Source organism: Marmota flaviventris, unplaced genomic scaffold (assembly GCF_047511675.1).
Source record: "Marmota flaviventris isolate mMarFla1 unplaced genomic scaffold, mMarFla1.hap1 Scaffold_480, whole genome shotgun sequence".
Lineage (NCBI taxonomy): Eukaryota > Metazoa > Chordata > Mammalia > Rodentia > Sciuridae > Marmota > Marmota flaviventris.
Window position 1 is genome coordinate 50,930 of NW_027288297.1, and position 15,798 is coordinate 66,727.

The following is a 15,798-nucleotide window of genomic DNA, read 5'->3' on the forward strand; positions in this document are numbered from 1 at the left end:
TACAGAGAACCTCGTGCCTCCAAGTCATCCCAACCTTTTAAAAGAGGGCGCTTGGACACCTCACATCTCTGTTGCCCCAGTAGGCATAGCCCCTTCGAGCACCTGATTCGGCTCAGCCAAAATGCCGAGCGGCCACACGCACATGGACGGAGCCACAGCTCAGCTGTGGGCATCGGCCTGGCCTAGGAATTCGCATATGAGGAGCACAAGTTATGGAAGCCCCGGCAGCTCTCCCTGGACCCTGCCACCTCTGTCTCTGTCTATGCCAACGTGCCGGACCTCAGTCACGATGAGCGAGACGGTAATGGGTTTTCACTCATTTTGTTCAGCTTTTCCAAGGAATGTTATTGGAGGACTCATCATCGATCCAAGCACGCCGGATGCACCAACCGCGTCCACGTCCCTGGCCGGGCCGCGGCCCGACCGAGCACAGTCATTCGGATGGTATTTCCACACCAACCCTCATAGCCTAGAACAACTGGCTTGGCACGGGGGACGTGGCCCAGCCAAGCTTACCGTCTTGGCCACGCTCCGGCCTGTTTCCCAGTCGCGAACACAGGGATGCCAAACACAAAACAGGACCCCACGGCCTCAGCACAGGTGGACACGCTCCACTCAGCCACCAGGCACGCCTCCCTCGCCCGCCACCTTGTTCTGAAGAGTGTACACAAATGAAAAGCATCCATGAGGACAATGGCCCGATGCCAAGGCTCTCTTCCCTGATACCAGCTTCCTGTCGGCTGAGTATCCTCCCCAATGCTCACCATACACTGTCTTGCATCCCCAATCCACAGAGAGCTCATCCACAATCCTGCACCTGGGGGCTAGATCCACACACGGGGAACTTGGGTGCGCCATCTTGGGAGGATAGTTTGCTATTGGCCTCCCTTTCCGCACCTTCTAGGCTTCACCCGGGGTATGCCTGCTGCAATTTTCCACATCTGCCTTGTACCTGTCCTCCCCTCTAACCTCCACACTCCACCCCGCTGACCGCTGCAAGAATGTCTGCTGCACCCTCACCCCCTGCTCCTATAAGAAAGGGAGGGCCAGGGCTAGCCCTCTCCAGGCCACCTCTTACCTCCAAGACATCCCAACCTTTTAAAAGAGGGCGCTTGGACACCTCACACCTCTTGTTCCCCCAGCAGGCCTGGTTCTGCTGAGCATCTCATTCTGCTCAGCCAAGAATACTCAGCGGCCACACGCACATGAACAGGGCCACAGCCCACCTTTCCACATTGGCCGGGCCTAGGATTTCGCTCATGGGGAGGACAAGTATTGGAAGCCCCGGCAGCTATCCCTGGCCCCTGCCAACTCTGCCTCTGCCTCTGCCAACGTGCTGGACCTCAGTCACGATGAGCGAGACGGTAGTGGATTTTCACTCATTTTGTTCAGCTTTTCCAAGGAATGTTATTGGAGGACTCATCATCGATCCAAGCACGCCGGACGCACCAACCGCGTCCACGCCCCTGGCCGGGCCTGGGCCCGACCGAGCACATTTGGGGGGCGGTATTTCCACGCCAATCCTGCATATCCTCCAACAACTGCCTTGACATGGTGGAGGTGGACAAACAAATCTTACTGTCTTCACCACGCACCGGCCTTTGTCCCAGTCACGAACACAGGCATTCCAACCAGAAAAAAGGACCCAAGGGCCTCAGCACAGGTGGGCACGCTCCAATCTGCCACCAGGAAGCCTTCTCGCTCGCCGTCTCCTCCTGAAGAGTGCACACAAACGACAAGCAACCATGAGAACAAAGGCCCGGTGCCAGGCCCCTCCTCTCCGATGCCAGCTTCCTGTAGGCTGAGGAAAATCCTCAATGCTCAGGATATACTCTCCTGCATCGCCAATATACAGAGAGCTAATCGAGAACCGCACATCTGGGGGCTACGGCCACACACCCGGAGAACTTGCGCGCGCCATCTTGGGAGGATAGTTCGCTACAGGCTTCGCATTGCGCACCTTACACGCATCACCAAGGGTCTGCCTACTGCAACATTCCACTTCCGCCTTATTCCTGTCCTCCACTCCACCCCGCTGTCCCTGACATAACGTATGCTACACACTGACCCAGTGGTCCCATCAGGAAAAGAAGGGCCACGGCTATGCCTCGTGCCTACAGAGAACCTCGTGCCTCCAAGTCATCCCAACCTTTTAAAAGAGGGCGCTTGGACACCTCACATCTCTGTTGCCCCAGTAGGCATAGCCCCTTCGAGCACCTGATTCGGCTCAGCCAAAATGCCGAGCGGCCACACGCACATGGACGGAGCCACAGCTCAGCTGTGGGCATCGGCCTGGCCTAGGAATTCGCATATGAGGAGCACAAGTTATGGAAGCCCCGGCAGCTCTCCCTGGACCCTGCCACCTCTGTCTCTGTCTATGCCAACGTGCCGGACCTCAGTCACGATGAGCGAGACGGTAATGGGTTTTCACTCATTTTGTTCAGCTTTTCCAAGGAATGTTATTGGAGGACTCATCATCGATCCAAGCACGCCGGATGCACCAACCGCGTCCACGTCCCTGGCCGGGCCGCGGCCCGACCGAGCACAGTCATTCGGATGGTATTTCCACACCAACCCTCATAGCCTAGAACAACTGGCTTGGCACGGGGGACGTGGCCCAGCCAAGCTTACCGTCTTGGCCACGCTCCGGCCTGTTTCCCCAGTCGCGAACACAGGGATGCCAAACACAAAACAGGACCCCACGGCCTCAGCACAGGTGGACACGCTCCACTCAGCCACCAGGCACGCCTCCCTCGCCCGCCACCTTGTCCTGAAGAGTGTACACAAATGAAAAGCAACCATGAGGACAATGGCCCGATGCCAAGGCTCTCTTCCCTGATACCAGCTTCCTGTCGGCTGAGTATACTCCCCAATGCTCACCATACACTGTCTTGCATCCCCAATCCACAGAGAGCTGATCCACAATCCTGCACCTGGGGGCTAGATCCACACACACGGGGAACTTGGATGCACCATCTTGGGAGGATAGTTTGCTATAGGCCTCCCTTTCCGCACCTTCTAGGCCTCACCCGGGGTATGCCAGCTGCAATTTTCCACATCCGTCTTGTACCTGTCCTCCCCTCTAACTTCCACACTCCACCCGGCTGACCGCTGCAAGAATGTCTGCTGCACCCTCACCCACTGCTCCTATAAGAAAGGGAGGGCCAGGGCTAGCCCTCTCCAGGCCACCTCTTACCTCCAAGACATCCCAACCTTTTAAAAGAGGGCGCTTGGACACCTCACACCTCTTGTTCCCCCAGCAGGCCTGGTTCTGCTGAGCATCTCATTCTGCTCAGCCAAGAATACTCAGCGGCCACACGCACATGAACAGGGCCACAGCCCACCTTTCCACATTGGCCGGGCCTAGGATTTCGCTCATGGGGAGGACAAGTATTGGAAGCCCCGGCAGCTATCCCTGGCCCCTGCCAACTCTGCCTCTGCCTCTGCCAACGTGCTGGACCTCAGTCACGATGAGCGAGACGGTAGTGGGTTTTCAATCATTTTGTTCAGCTTTTCCAAGGAATGTTATTGGAGGACTCATCATCGATCCAAGCACGCCGGACGCACCAACCGCGTCCACGCCCCTGGCCGGGCCTGGGCCCGACCGAGCACATTTGGGGGGCGGTATTTCCACGCCAATCCTGCATATCCTCCTACAACTGCCTTGACGTGGTGGAGGTGGACAAACCAATCTTACCGTCTTCACCACGCACCGGCCTTTGTCCCAGTCACGAACACAGTCATTCCAACCAGAAAAAAGGACACAAGGGCCTCAGCACAGGTGGGCACGCTCCAATCTGCCACCAAGAAGCCTTCTCGCTCGCCGTCTCCGCCTGAAGAGTGCACACAAACGACAAGCAACCATGAGAACAAAGGCCCGGTGCCAGGCCCCTCCTCTCCGATGCCAGCTTCCTGTAGGCTGAGGAAAATCCTCAATGCTCAGGATATACTCTCCTGCATCTCCAATATACAGAGAGCTAATCGAGAACCGCACATCTGGGGGCTACGGCCACACACCCGGAGAACTTGCGCGCGCCATCTTGGGAGGATAGTTCGCTACAGGCTTCGCATTGCGCACCTTACAGGCATCACGAAGGGTCTGCCTACTGCAACATTCCACTTCCGCCTTGTTCCTGTCCTCCATTCCACCCCGCTGTCCCTGAGATAACGTATGCTACACACTCACCCAGTGATCCCATCAGGAAACGAAGGGCCACGGCTATGCCTCGTGCCTACAGAGAACCTCGTGCCTCCAAGTCATCCCAACCTTTTAAAAGAGGGCGCTTGGACACCTCACATCTCTGTTGCCCCAGTAGGCATAGCCCCTTCGAGCACCTGATTCGGCTCAGCCAAAATGCCGAGCGGCCACATGCACATGGACGGAGTCACAGCTCAGCTGTGGGCATCGGCCTGGACTAGGAATTCGCATATGAGGAGGACAAGTATTGGAAGCCCCGGCAGCTCTCCCTGGACCCTGCCACCTCTGTCTCTGACTATGCCAACGTGCGGGACCTCAGTCACAATGAGCGAGACGGTCATGGGTTTTCACTCATTTTGTTCAGCTTTTCCAAGGAATGTTATTGGAGGACTCATCATCGATCCAAGCATGCCGGATGCACCAAACGCGTCCACGTCCCTGGCCGGGCCGCGGCCCGACCGAGCACAGTCATTCGGATGGTATTTCCACACCAACCCTCATAGCCTAGAACAAGTGGCTTGGCACGGGGGAGGTGGCCCAGCCAAGCTTACCGTCTTGGCCACGCTCCGGCCTGTTTCCCAGTCGCGAACACAGGGATGCCAAACACAAAACAGGACCCCACGGCCTCAGCACAGGTGGACACGCTCCACTCAGCCACCAGGCACGCCTCCCTCGCCCGCCACCTTGTTCTGAAGAGTGTACACAAATGAAAAGCAACCATGAGGACAATGGCCCGATGCCAAGGCTCTCTTCCCTGATACCAGCTTCCTGTCGGCTGAGTATCCTCCCCAATGCTCACCATACACTGTCTTGCATCCCCAATCCACAGAGAGCTCATCCACAATCCTGCACCTGGGGGCTAGATCCACACACGGGGAACTTGGGTGCGCCATCTTGGGAGGATAGTTTGCTATTGGCCTCCCTTTCCGCACCTTCTAGGCTTCACCCGGGGTATGCCTGCTGCAATTTTCCACATCTGCCTTGTACCTGTCCTCCCCTCTAACCTCCACACTCCACCCCGCTGACCGCTGCAAGAATGTCTGCTGCACCCTCACCCACTGCTCCTATAAGAAAGGGAGGGCCAGGGCTAGCCCTCTCCAGGCCACCTCTTACCTCCAAGACATCCCAACCTTTTAAAAGAGGGCGCTTGGACACCTCACACCTCTTGTTCCCCCAGCAGGCCTGGTTCTGCTGAGCATCTCATTCTGCTCAGCCAAGAATACTCAGCGGCCACACGCACATGAACAGGGCCACAGCCCACCTTTCCACATTGGCCGGGCCTAGGATTTCGCTCATGGGGAGGACAAGTATTGGAAGCCCCGGCAGCTATCCCTGGCCCCTGCCAACTCTGCCTCTGCCTCTGCCAACGTGCTGGACCTCAGTCACGATGAGCGAGACGGTAGTGGATTTTCACTCATTTTGTTCAGCTTTTCCAAGGAATGTTATTGGAGGACTCATCATCGATCCAAGCACGCCGGACGCACCAACCGCGTCCACGCCCCTGGCCGGGCCTGGGCCCGACCGAGCACATTTGGGGGGCGGTATTTCCACGCCAATCCTGCATATCCTCCAACAACTGCCTTGACATGGTGGAGGTGGACAAACAAATCTTACCGTCTTCACCACGCACCGGCCTTTGTCCCAGTCACGAACACAGGCATTCCAACCAGAAAAAAGGACCCAAGGGCCTCAGCACAGGTGGGCACGCTCCAATCTGCCACCAGGAAGCCTTCTCGCTCGCCGTCTCCTCCTGAAGAGTGCACACAAACGACAAGCAACCATGAGAACAAAGGCCCGGTGCCAGGCCCCTCCTCTCCGATGCCAGCTTCCTGTAGGCTGAGGAAAATCCTCAATGCTCAGGATATACTCTCCTGCATCCCCAATATACAGAGAGCTAATCGAGAACCGCACATCTGGGGGCTACGGCCACACACCCGGAGAACTTGCGCGCGCCATCTTGGGAGGATAGTTCGCTACAGGCTTCGCATTGCGCACCTTACACGCATCACCAAGGGTCTGCCTACTGCAACATTCCACTTCCGCCTTGTTCCTGTCCTCCACTCCACCCCGCTGTCCCTGACATAACGTATGCTACACACTGACCCAGTGGTCCCATCAGGAAAAGAAGGGCCACGGCTATGCCTCGTGCCTACAGAGAACCTCGTGCCTCCAAGTCATCCCAACCTTTTAAAAGAGGGCGCTTGGACACCTCACATCTCTGTTGCCCCAGTAGGCATAGCCCCTTCGAGCACCTGATTCGGCTCAGCCAAAATGCCGAGCGGCCACACGCACATGGACGGAGCCACAGCTCAGCTGTGGGCATCGGCCTGGCCTAGGAATTCGCATATGAGGAGCACAAGTTTTGGAAACCCCGGCAGCTCTCCCTGGACCCTGCCACCTCTGTCTCTGTCTATGCCAACGTGCCGGACCTCAGTCACGATGAGCGAGACGGTAATGGGTTTTCACTCATTTTGTTCAGCTTTTCCAAAGAATGTTATTGGAGGACTCATCATCGATCCAAGCACGCCGGACGCACCAACCGCGTCCACGTCCCTGGCCGGGCCGCGGCCCGACTGAGCACAGTCATTCAGATGGTATTTCCACACCAACCCTCATAGCCTAGAACAACTGGCTTGGCACGGGGGAGGTGGCCCAGCCAAGCTTACCATCTTGGCCATGCTCCGGCCTGTTTCCCAGTCGCGAACACAGGGATGCCAAACACAAAACAGGACCCCACGGCCTCAGCACAGGTGGACACGCTCCACTCAGCCACCAGGCACGCCTCCCTCGCCCGCCACCTTGTCCTGAAGAGTGTACACAAATGAAAAGCAACCATGAGGACAATGGCCCGATGCCAAGGCTCTCTTCCCTGATACCAGCTTCCTGTCGGCTGAGTATACTCCCCAATGCTCACCATACACTGTCTTGCATCCCCAATCCACAGAGAGCTGATCCACAATCCTGCACCTGGGGGCTAGATCCACACACACGGGGAACTTGGGTGCACCATCTTGGGAGGATAGTTTGCTATAGGCCTCCCTTTCCGCACCTTCTAGGCCTCACCCGGGGAATGCCTGCTGCAATTTTCCACATCCATCTTGTACCTGTCCTCCCCTCTAACCTCCACACTCCACCCGGCTGACCGCTGCAAGAATGTCTGCTGCACCCTCACCCACTGCTCCTATAAGAAAGGGAGGGCCAGGGCTAGCCCTCTCCAGGCCACCTCTTACCTCCAAGACATCCCAACCTTTTAAAAGAGGGCGCTTGGACACCTCACACCTCTTGTTCCCCCAGCAGGCCTGATTCTGCTGCGCATCTCATTCTGCTCAGCCAAGAATACTCAGCGGCCACACGCACATGAACAGGGCCACTGCCCACCTTTCCACATTGGCCGGGCCTAGGATTTCGCTCATGGGGAGGACAAGTATTGGAAGCCCCGGCAGCTATCCCTGGCCCCTGCCAACTCTGCCTCTGCCTCTGCCAACGTGCTGGACCTCAGTCACGATGAGCGAGACGGTAGTGGGTTTTCACTCATTTTGTTCAGCTTTTCCAAGGAATGTTATTGGAGGACTCATCATCGATCCAAGCACGCCGGACGCACCAACCGCGTCCACGCCCCTGGCCGGGCCTGGGCCCGACCGAGCACATTTGGGGGGCGGTATTTCCACGCCAATCCTGCATATCCTCCAACAACTGCCTTGACATGGTGGAGGTGGACAAACAAATCTTACCGTCTTCACCACGCACCGGCCTTTGTCCCAGTCACGAACACAGCCATTCCAACCAGAAAAAAGGACCCAAGGGCCTCAGCACAGGTGGGCACGCTCCAATCTGCCACCAGGAAGCCTTCTCGCTCGCCGTCTCCTCCTGAAGAGTGCACACAAACGACAAGCAACCATGAGAACAAAGGCCCGGTGCCAGGCCCCTCCTCTCCGATGCCAGCTTCCTGTAGGCTGAGGAAAATCCTCAATGCTCAGGATATACTCTCCTGCATCCCCAATATACAGAGAGCTACTCGAGAACCGCACATCTGGGGGCTACGGCCACACACCCGGAGAACTTGCGCGCGCCATCTTGGGAGGATAGTTCGCTACAGGCTTCGCATTGCGCACCTTACAGGCATCACCAAGGGTCTGCCTACTGCAACATTCCACTTCCGCCTTGTTCCTGTCCTCCACTCCACCCCGCTGTCCCTGACATAACGTATGCTACACACTGACCCAGTGGTCCCATCAGGAAAAGAAGGGCCACGGCTATGCCTCGTGCCTACAGAGAACCTCGTGCCTCCAAGTCATCCCAACCTTTTAAAAGAGGGCGCTTGGACACCTCACATCTCTGTTGCCCCAGTAGGCATAGTCACTTCGAGCACCTGATTCGGGTCAGCCAAAATGCCGAGCGGCCACACGCACATGGACGGAGCCACAGCTCAGCTGTGGGCATCGGCCTGGCCTAGGAATTCGCATATGAGGAGCACAAGTTTTGGAAGCCCCGGCAGCTCTCCCTGGACCCTGCCACCTCTGTCTCTGTCTATGCCAACGTGCCGGACCTCAGTCACGATGAGCGAGACGGTAATGGGTTTTCACTCATTTTGTTCAGCTTTTCCAAGGAATGTTATTGGAGGACTCATCATCGATCCACGCACGCCGGATGCACCAACCGCGTCCACGTCCCTGGCCGGGCCGCGGCCCGACCGAGCACAGTCATTCGGATGGTATTTCCACACCAACCCTCATAGCCTAGAACAACTGGCTTGGCACGGGGGAGGTGGACCAGCCAAGCTTACCGTCTTGGCCACCCTCCGGCCTGTTTCCCAGTCGCGAACACAGGGATGCCAAACACAAAACAGGACCCCACGGCCTCAGCACAGGTGGACACGCTCCACTCAGCCACCAGGCACGCCTCCCTCGCCCGCCACCTTGTCCTGAAGAGTGTACACAAATGAAAAGCAACCATGAGGACAATGGCCCGATGCCAAGGCTCTCTTCCCTGATACCAGCTTCCTGTCGGCTGAGTATACTCCCCAATGCTCACCATACACTGTCTTGCATCCCCAATCCACAGAGAGCTGATCCACAATCCTGCACCTGGGGGCTAGATCCACACACACAGGGAACTTGGGTGCACCATCTTGGGAGGATAGTTTGCTATAGGCCTCCCTTTCCGCACCTTCTAGGCCTCACCCGGGGAATGCCTGCTGCAATTTTCCACATCCGTCTTGTACCTGTCCTCCCCTCTAACCTCCACACTCCACCCGGCTGACCGCTGCAAGAATGTCTGCTGCACCCTCACCCACTGCTCCTATAAGAAAGGGAGGGCCAGGACTAGCCCTCTCCAGGCCACCTCTTACCTCCAAGACATCCCAACCTTTTAAAAGAGGGCGCTTGGACACCTCACACCTCTTGTTCCCCCAGCAGGCCTGGTTCTGCTGAGCATCTCATTCTGCTCAGCCAAGAATACTCAGCGGCCACACGCACATGAACAGGGCCACAGCCCACCTTTCCACATTGGCCGGGCCTAGGATTTCGCTCATGGGGAGGACAAGTATTGGAAGCCCCGGCAGCTATCCCTGGCCCCTGCCAACTCTTCCTCTGCCTCTGCCAACGTGCTGGACCTCAGTCACGATGAGCGAGACGGTAGTGGGTTTTCACTCATTTTGTTCAGCTTTTCCAAGGAATGTTATTGGAGGACTCATCATCGATCCAAGCACGCCGGACGCACCAACCGCGTCCACGCCCCTGGCCGGGCCTGGGCCCGACCGAGCACATTTGGGGGGCGGTATTTCCACGCCAATCCTGCATATCCTCCAACAACTGCCTTGACATGGTGGAGGTGGACAAACAAATCTTACCGTCTTCACCACGCACCGGCCTTTGTCCCAGTCACGAACACAGGCATTCCAACCAGAAAAAAGGACCCAAGGGCCTCAGCACAGGTGGGCACGCTCCAATCTGCCACCAGGAAGCCTTCTCGCTCGCCGTCTCCTCCTGAAGAGTGCACACAAACGACAAGCAACCATGAGAACAAAGGCCCGGTGCCAGGCCCCTCCTCTCCGATGCCAGCTTCCTGTAGGCTGAGGAAAATCCTCAATGCTCAGGATATACTCTCCTGCATCCCCAATATACAGAGAGCTAATCGAGAACCGCACATCTGGGGGCTACGGCCACACACCCGGAGAACTTGCGCGCGCCATCTTGGGAGGATAGTTCGCTACAGGCTTCGCATTGCGCACCTTACACGCATCACCAAGGGTCTGCCTACTGCAACATTCCACTTCCGCCATGTTCCTGTCCTCCACTCCACCCCGCTGTCCCTGACATAACGTATGCTACACACTCACCCAGTGGTCCCATCAGGAAAAAGAAGGGCCACGGCTATGCCTCGTGCCTACAGAGAACCTCGTGCCTCCAAGTCATCCCAACCTTTTAAAAGAGGGCGCTTGGACACCTCACATCTCTGTTGCCCCAGTAGGCATAGCCCCTTCGAGCACCTGATTCGGCTCAGCCAAAATGCCGAGCGGCCACACGCACATGGACGGAGCCACAGCTCAGCTGTGGGCATCGGCCTGGCCTAGGAATTCGCATATGAGGAGCACAAGTTTTGGAAGCCCCGGCAGCTCTCCCTGGACCCTGCCACCTCTGTCTCTGTCTATGCCAACGTGCCGGACCTCAGTCACGATGAGCGAGACGGTAATGGGTTTTCACTCATTTTGTTCAGCTTTTCCAAGGAATGTTATTGGAGGACTCATCATCGATCCAAGCACGCCGGACGCACCAACCGCGTCCACGTCCCTGGCCGGGCCGCGGCCCGACCGAGCACAGTCATTGGGATGGTATTTCCACACCAACCCTCATAGCCTACAACAACTGGCTTGGCACGGGGGAGGTGGACCAGCCAAGCTTACCGTCTTGGCCACCCTCCGGCCTGTTTCCCAGTCGCGAACACAGGGATGCCAAACACAAAACAGGACCCCACGGCCTCAGCACAGGTGGACACGCTCCACTCAGCCACCAGGCACGCCTCCCTCGCCCGCCACCTTGTCCTGAAGAGTGTACACAAATGAAAAGCAACCATGAGGACAATGGCCCGATGCCAAGGCTCTCTTCCCTGATACCAGCTTCCTGTCGGCTGAGTATACTCCCCAATGCTCACCATACACTGTCTTGCATCCCCAATCCACAGAGAGCTGATCCACAATCCTGCACCTGGGGGCTAGATCCACACACACGGGGAACTTGGGTGCACCATCTTGGGAGGATAGTTTGCTATAGGCCTCCCTTTCCGCACCTTCTAGGCCTCACCCGGGGAATGCCTGGCTGCAATTTTCCACATCCGTCTTGTACCTGTCCTCCCCTCTAACTCCACACTCCACTCCGGCTGACCGCTGCAAGAATGTCTGCTGCACCCTCACCCACTGCTCCTATAAGAAAGGGAGGGCCAGGGCTAGCCCTCTCCAGGCCACCTCTTACCTCCCAAGACATCCCAACCTTTTAAAAGAGGGCGCTTGGACACCTCACACCTCTTGTTCCCCCAGCAGGCCTGATTCTGCTGAGCATCTCATTCTGCTCAGCCAAGAATACTCAGCGGCCACACGCACATGAACAGGGCCACTGCCCACCTTTCCACATTGGCCGGGCCTAGGATTTCGCTCATGGGGAGGACAAGTATTGGAAGCCCCGGCAGCTATCCCTGGCCCCTGCCAACTCTGCCTCTGCCTCTGCCAACGTGCTGGACCTCAGTCACGATGAGCGAGACGGTAGTGGGTTTTCACTCATTTTGTTCAGCTTTTCCAAGGAATGTTATTGGAGGACTCATCATCGATCCAAGCACGCCGGACGCACCAACCGCGTCCACGCCCCTGGCCGGGCCTGGGCCCGACCGAGCACATTTGGGGGGCGGTATTTCCACGCCAATCCTGCATATCCTCCAACAACTGCCTTGACATGGTGGAGGTGGACAAACCAATCTTACCGTCTTCACCACGCACCGGCCTTTGTCCCAGTCACGAACACAGTCATTCCAACCAGAAAAAAGGACACAAGGGCCTCAGCACAGGTGGGCACGCTCCAATCTGCCACCAGGAAGCCTTCTCGCTCGCCGTCTCCTCCTGAAGAGTGCACACAAACGACAAGCAACCATGAGAACAAATGCCCGGTGCCAGGCCCCTCCTCTCCGATGCCAGCTTCCTGTAGGCTGAGGAAAATCCTCAATGCTCAGGATATACTCTCCTGCATCCCCAATATACAGAGAGCTAATCGAGAACCGCACATCTGGGGGCTACGGCCACACACCCGGAGAACTTGCGCGCGCCATCTTGGGAGGATAGTTCGCTACAGGCTTCGCATTGCGCACCTTACAGGCATCACCAAGGGTCTGCCTACTGCAACATTCCACTTCCGCCTTGTTCCTGTCCTCCACTCCACCCCGCTGTCCCTGACATAACGTATGCTACACACTCCACCCAGTGGTCCCATCAGGAAACGAAGGGCCACGGCTATGCCTCGTGCCTACAGAGAACCTCGTGCCTCCAAGTCATCCCAACCTTTTAAAAGAGGGCGCTTGGACACCTCACATCTCTGTTGCCCCAGTAGGCATAGTCCCCTTCGAGCACCTGATTCGGCTCAGCCAAAATGCCGAGCGGCCACACGCACATGGACGGAGTCACAGCTCAGCTGTGGGCATCGGCCTGGACTAGGAATTCGCATATGAGGAGACAAGTTTTGGAAGCCCCGGCAGCTCTCCCTGGACCCTGCCACCTCTGTCTCTGACATGGACTAAATTCCAACGTGCGGGACCTCAGTCACGATGAGCGAGACGGTAATGGGTTTTCACTCATTTTGTTCAGCTTTTCCAAGGAATGTTATTGGAGGACTCATCATCGATCCACGCACGCCGGATGCACCAAACGCGTCCACGTCCCTGGCCGGGCCGCGGCCCGACCGAGCACAGTCATTCGGATGGTATTTCCACACCAACCCTCATAGCCTAGAACAACTGGCTTGGCACGGGGGAGGTGGACCAGCCAAGCTTACCGTCTTGGCCACCTCCGGCCTGTTTCCCAGTCGCGAACACAGGGATGCCAAACACAAAACAGGACCCCACGGCCTCAGCACAGGTGGACACGCTCCACTCAGCCACCAGGCACGCCTCCCTCGCCCGCCACCTTGTCTGAAGAGTGTACACAAATGAAAAGCAACCATGAGGACAATGGCCCGATGCCAAGGCTCTCTTCCCTGATACCAGCTTCCTGTCGGCTGAGTATACTCCCCAATGCTCACCATACACTGTCTTGCATCCCCAATCCACAGAGAGCTCATCCACAATCCTGCACCTGGGGGCTAGATCCACACACAAGGGGAACTTGGGTGCACCATCTTGGGAGGATAGTTTGCTATAGGCCTCCCTTTCCGCACCTTCTAGGCCTCACCCGGGGAATGCCTGCTGCAATTTTCCACATCCGTCTTGTACCTGTCCTCCCCTCTAACCTCCACACTCCACCCGGCTGACCGCTGCAAGAATGTCTGCTGCACCCTCACCCACTGCTCCTATAAGAAAGGGAGGGCCAGGGCTAGCCCTCTCCAGGCCACCTCTTACCTCCAAGACATCCCAACCTTTTAAAAGAGGGCGCTTGGACACCTCACACCTCTTGTTCCCCCAGCAGGCCTGATTCTGCTGAGCATCTCATTCTGCTCAGCCAAGAATACTCAGCGGCCACACGCACATGAACAGGGCCACAGCCCACCTTTCCACATTGGCCGGGCCTAGGATTTCGCTCATGGGGAGGACAAGTATTGGAAGCCCCGGCAGCTATCCCTGGCCCCTGCCAACTCTGCCTCTGCCTCTGCCAACGTGCTGGACCTCAGTCACGATGAGCGAGACGGTAGTGGATTTTCATTCATTTTGTTCAGCTTTTCCAAGGAATGTTATTGGAGGACTCATCATCGATCCAAGCACGCCGGACGCACCAACCGCGTCCACGCCCCTGGCCGGGCCTGGGCCCGACCGAGCACATTTGGGGGGCGGTATTTCCACGCCAATCCTGCATATCCTCCAACAACTGCCTTGACATGGTGGAGGTGGACAAACAAATCTTACCGTCTTCACCACGCACCGGCCTTTGTCCCAGTCACGAACACAGGCATTCCAACCAGAAAAAAGGACCCAAGGGCCTCAGCACAGGTGGGCACGCTCCAATCTGCCACCAGGAAGCCTTCTCGCTCGCCGTCTCCTCCTGAAGAGTGCACACAAACGACAAGCAACCATGAGAACAAAGGCCCGGTGCCAGGCCCCTCCTCTCCGATGCCAGCTTCCTGTAGGCTGAGGAAAATCCTCAATGCTCAGGATATACTCTCCTGCATCCCCAATATACAGAGAGCTAATCGAGAACCGCACATCTGGGGGCTACGGCCACACACCCGGAGAACTTGCGCGCGCCATCTTGGGAGGATAGTTCGCTACAGGCTTCGCATTGCGCACCTTACACGCATCACCAAGGGTCTGCCTACTGCAACATTCCACTTCCGCCTTGTTCCTGTCCTCCACTCCACCCCGCTGTCCCTGACATAACGTATGCTACACACTCACCCAGTGGTCCCATCAGGAAAAAGAAGGGCCACGGCTATGCCTCGTGCCTACAGAGAACCTCGTGCCTCCAAGTCATCCCAACCTTTTAAAAGAGGGCGCTTGGACACCTCACATCTCTGTTGCCCCAGTAGGCATAGCCCCTTCGAGCACCTGATTCGGCTCAGCCAAAATGCCGAGCGGCCACACGCACATGGACGGAGCCACAGCTCAGCTGTGGGCATCGGCCTGGCCTAGGAATTCGCATATGAGGAGCACAAGTTATGGAAGCCCCGGCAGCTCTCCCTGGACCCTGCCACCTCTGTCTCTGTCTATGCCAACGTGCCGGACCTCAGTCACGATGAGCGAGACGGTAATGGGTTTTCACTCATTTTGTTCAGCTTTTCCAAGGAATGTTATTGGAGGACTCATCATCGATCCAAGCACGCCGGATGCACCAACCGCGTCCACGTCCCTGGCCGGGCCGCGGCCCGACCGAGCACAGTCATTCGGATGGTATTTCCACACCAACCCTCATAGCCTAGAACAACTGGCTTGGCACGGGGGACGTGGCCCAGCCAAGCTTACCGTCTTGGCCACGCTCCGGCCTGTTTCCCAGTCGCGAACACAGGGATGCCAAACACAAAACAGGACCCCACGGCCTCAGCACAGGTGGACACGCTCCACTCAGCCACCAGGCACGCCTCCCTCGCCCGCCACCTTGTTCTGAAGAGTGTACACAAATGAAAAGCATCCATGAGGACAATGGCCCGATGCCAAGGCTCTCTTCCCTGATACCAGCTTCCTGTCGGCTGAGTATCCTCCCCAATGCTCACCATACACTGTCTTGCATCCCCAATCCACAGAGAGCTCATCCACAATCCTGCACCTGGGGGCTAGATCCACACACACAGGGAACTTGGGTGCGCCATCTTGGGAGGATAGTTTGCTATTGGCCTCCCTTTCCGCACCTTCTAGGCTTCACCCGGGGAATGCCTGCTGCAATTTTCCACATCTGCCTTGTACCTGTCCTCCCCTCTAAC

General features: G+C 57.2%; 15 non-coding genes across 15 annotated transcripts; all 15 read right to left on the reverse strand.

Moving 5' to 3' along the window:
- Window positions 1-275: 275 nt before the first annotated feature.
- Window positions 276-369, reverse strand: LOC139704282 (small nucleolar RNA SNORD116). Its single transcript, XR_011706277.1, has one exon. It is a non-coding gene; the product is annotated as a small nucleolar RNA SNORD116 (small nucleolar RNA).
- A 969-nt stretch (window positions 370-1,338) lies between these two features.
- LOC139704297 (small nucleolar RNA SNORD116) lies at window positions 1,339-1,432 on the reverse strand. The gene has a single exon (XR_011706292.1). It is a non-coding gene; the product is annotated as a small nucleolar RNA SNORD116 (small nucleolar RNA).
- A 958-nt stretch (window positions 1,433-2,390) lies between these two features.
- On the reverse strand, window positions 2,391-2,484 carry LOC114082059 (small nucleolar RNA SNORD116). Its single transcript, XR_003580907.2, has one exon. It is a non-coding gene; the product is annotated as a small nucleolar RNA SNORD116 (small nucleolar RNA).
- Window positions 2,485-3,456: 972 nt separating this feature from the next.
- LOC139704255 (small nucleolar RNA SNORD116) lies at window positions 3,457-3,550 on the reverse strand. Its single transcript, XR_011706250.1, has one exon. It is a non-coding gene; the product is annotated as a small nucleolar RNA SNORD116 (small nucleolar RNA).
- Window positions 3,551-4,508: 958 nt separating this feature from the next.
- LOC139704305 (small nucleolar RNA SNORD116) lies at window positions 4,509-4,602 on the reverse strand. Its single transcript, XR_011706300.1, has one exon. It is a non-coding gene; the product is annotated as a small nucleolar RNA SNORD116 (small nucleolar RNA).
- A 969-nt stretch (window positions 4,603-5,571) lies between these two features.
- On the reverse strand, window positions 5,572-5,665 carry LOC139704298 (small nucleolar RNA SNORD116). Its single transcript, XR_011706293.1, has one exon. It is a non-coding gene; the product is annotated as a small nucleolar RNA SNORD116 (small nucleolar RNA).
- Window positions 5,666-6,623: 958 nt separating this feature from the next.
- On the reverse strand, window positions 6,624-6,717 carry LOC139704300 (small nucleolar RNA SNORD116). The gene has a single exon (XR_011706295.1). It is a non-coding gene; the product is annotated as a small nucleolar RNA SNORD116 (small nucleolar RNA).
- Window positions 6,718-7,688: 971 nt separating this feature from the next.
- Window positions 7,689-7,782, reverse strand: LOC139704264 (small nucleolar RNA SNORD116). Its single transcript, XR_011706259.1, has one exon. It is a non-coding gene; the product is annotated as a small nucleolar RNA SNORD116 (small nucleolar RNA).
- A 958-nt stretch (window positions 7,783-8,740) lies between these two features.
- On the reverse strand, window positions 8,741-8,834 carry LOC139704283 (small nucleolar RNA SNORD116). Its single transcript, XR_011706278.1, has one exon. It is a non-coding gene; the product is annotated as a small nucleolar RNA SNORD116 (small nucleolar RNA).
- Window positions 8,835-9,805: 971 nt separating this feature from the next.
- Window positions 9,806-9,899, reverse strand: LOC139704265 (small nucleolar RNA SNORD116). The gene has a single exon (XR_011706260.1). It is a non-coding gene; the product is annotated as a small nucleolar RNA SNORD116 (small nucleolar RNA).
- A 959-nt stretch (window positions 9,900-10,858) lies between these two features.
- LOC139704284 (small nucleolar RNA SNORD116) lies at window positions 10,859-10,952 on the reverse strand. The gene has a single exon (XR_011706279.1). It is a non-coding gene; the product is annotated as a small nucleolar RNA SNORD116 (small nucleolar RNA).
- A 973-nt stretch (window positions 10,953-11,925) lies between these two features.
- LOC139704266 (small nucleolar RNA SNORD116) lies at window positions 11,926-12,019 on the reverse strand. Its single transcript, XR_011706261.1, has one exon. It is a non-coding gene; the product is annotated as a small nucleolar RNA SNORD116 (small nucleolar RNA).
- A 967-nt stretch (window positions 12,020-12,986) lies between these two features.
- Window positions 12,987-13,080, reverse strand: LOC139704285 (small nucleolar RNA SNORD116). Its single transcript, XR_011706280.1, has one exon. It is a non-coding gene; the product is annotated as a small nucleolar RNA SNORD116 (small nucleolar RNA).
- A 969-nt stretch (window positions 13,081-14,049) lies between these two features.
- On the reverse strand, window positions 14,050-14,143 carry LOC139704303 (small nucleolar RNA SNORD116). Its single transcript, XR_011706298.1, has one exon. It is a non-coding gene; the product is annotated as a small nucleolar RNA SNORD116 (small nucleolar RNA).
- Window positions 14,144-15,102: 959 nt separating this feature from the next.
- LOC139704286 (small nucleolar RNA SNORD116) lies at window positions 15,103-15,196 on the reverse strand. The gene has a single exon (XR_011706281.1). It is a non-coding gene; the product is annotated as a small nucleolar RNA SNORD116 (small nucleolar RNA).
- Window positions 15,197-15,798: the final 602 nt, after the last annotated feature.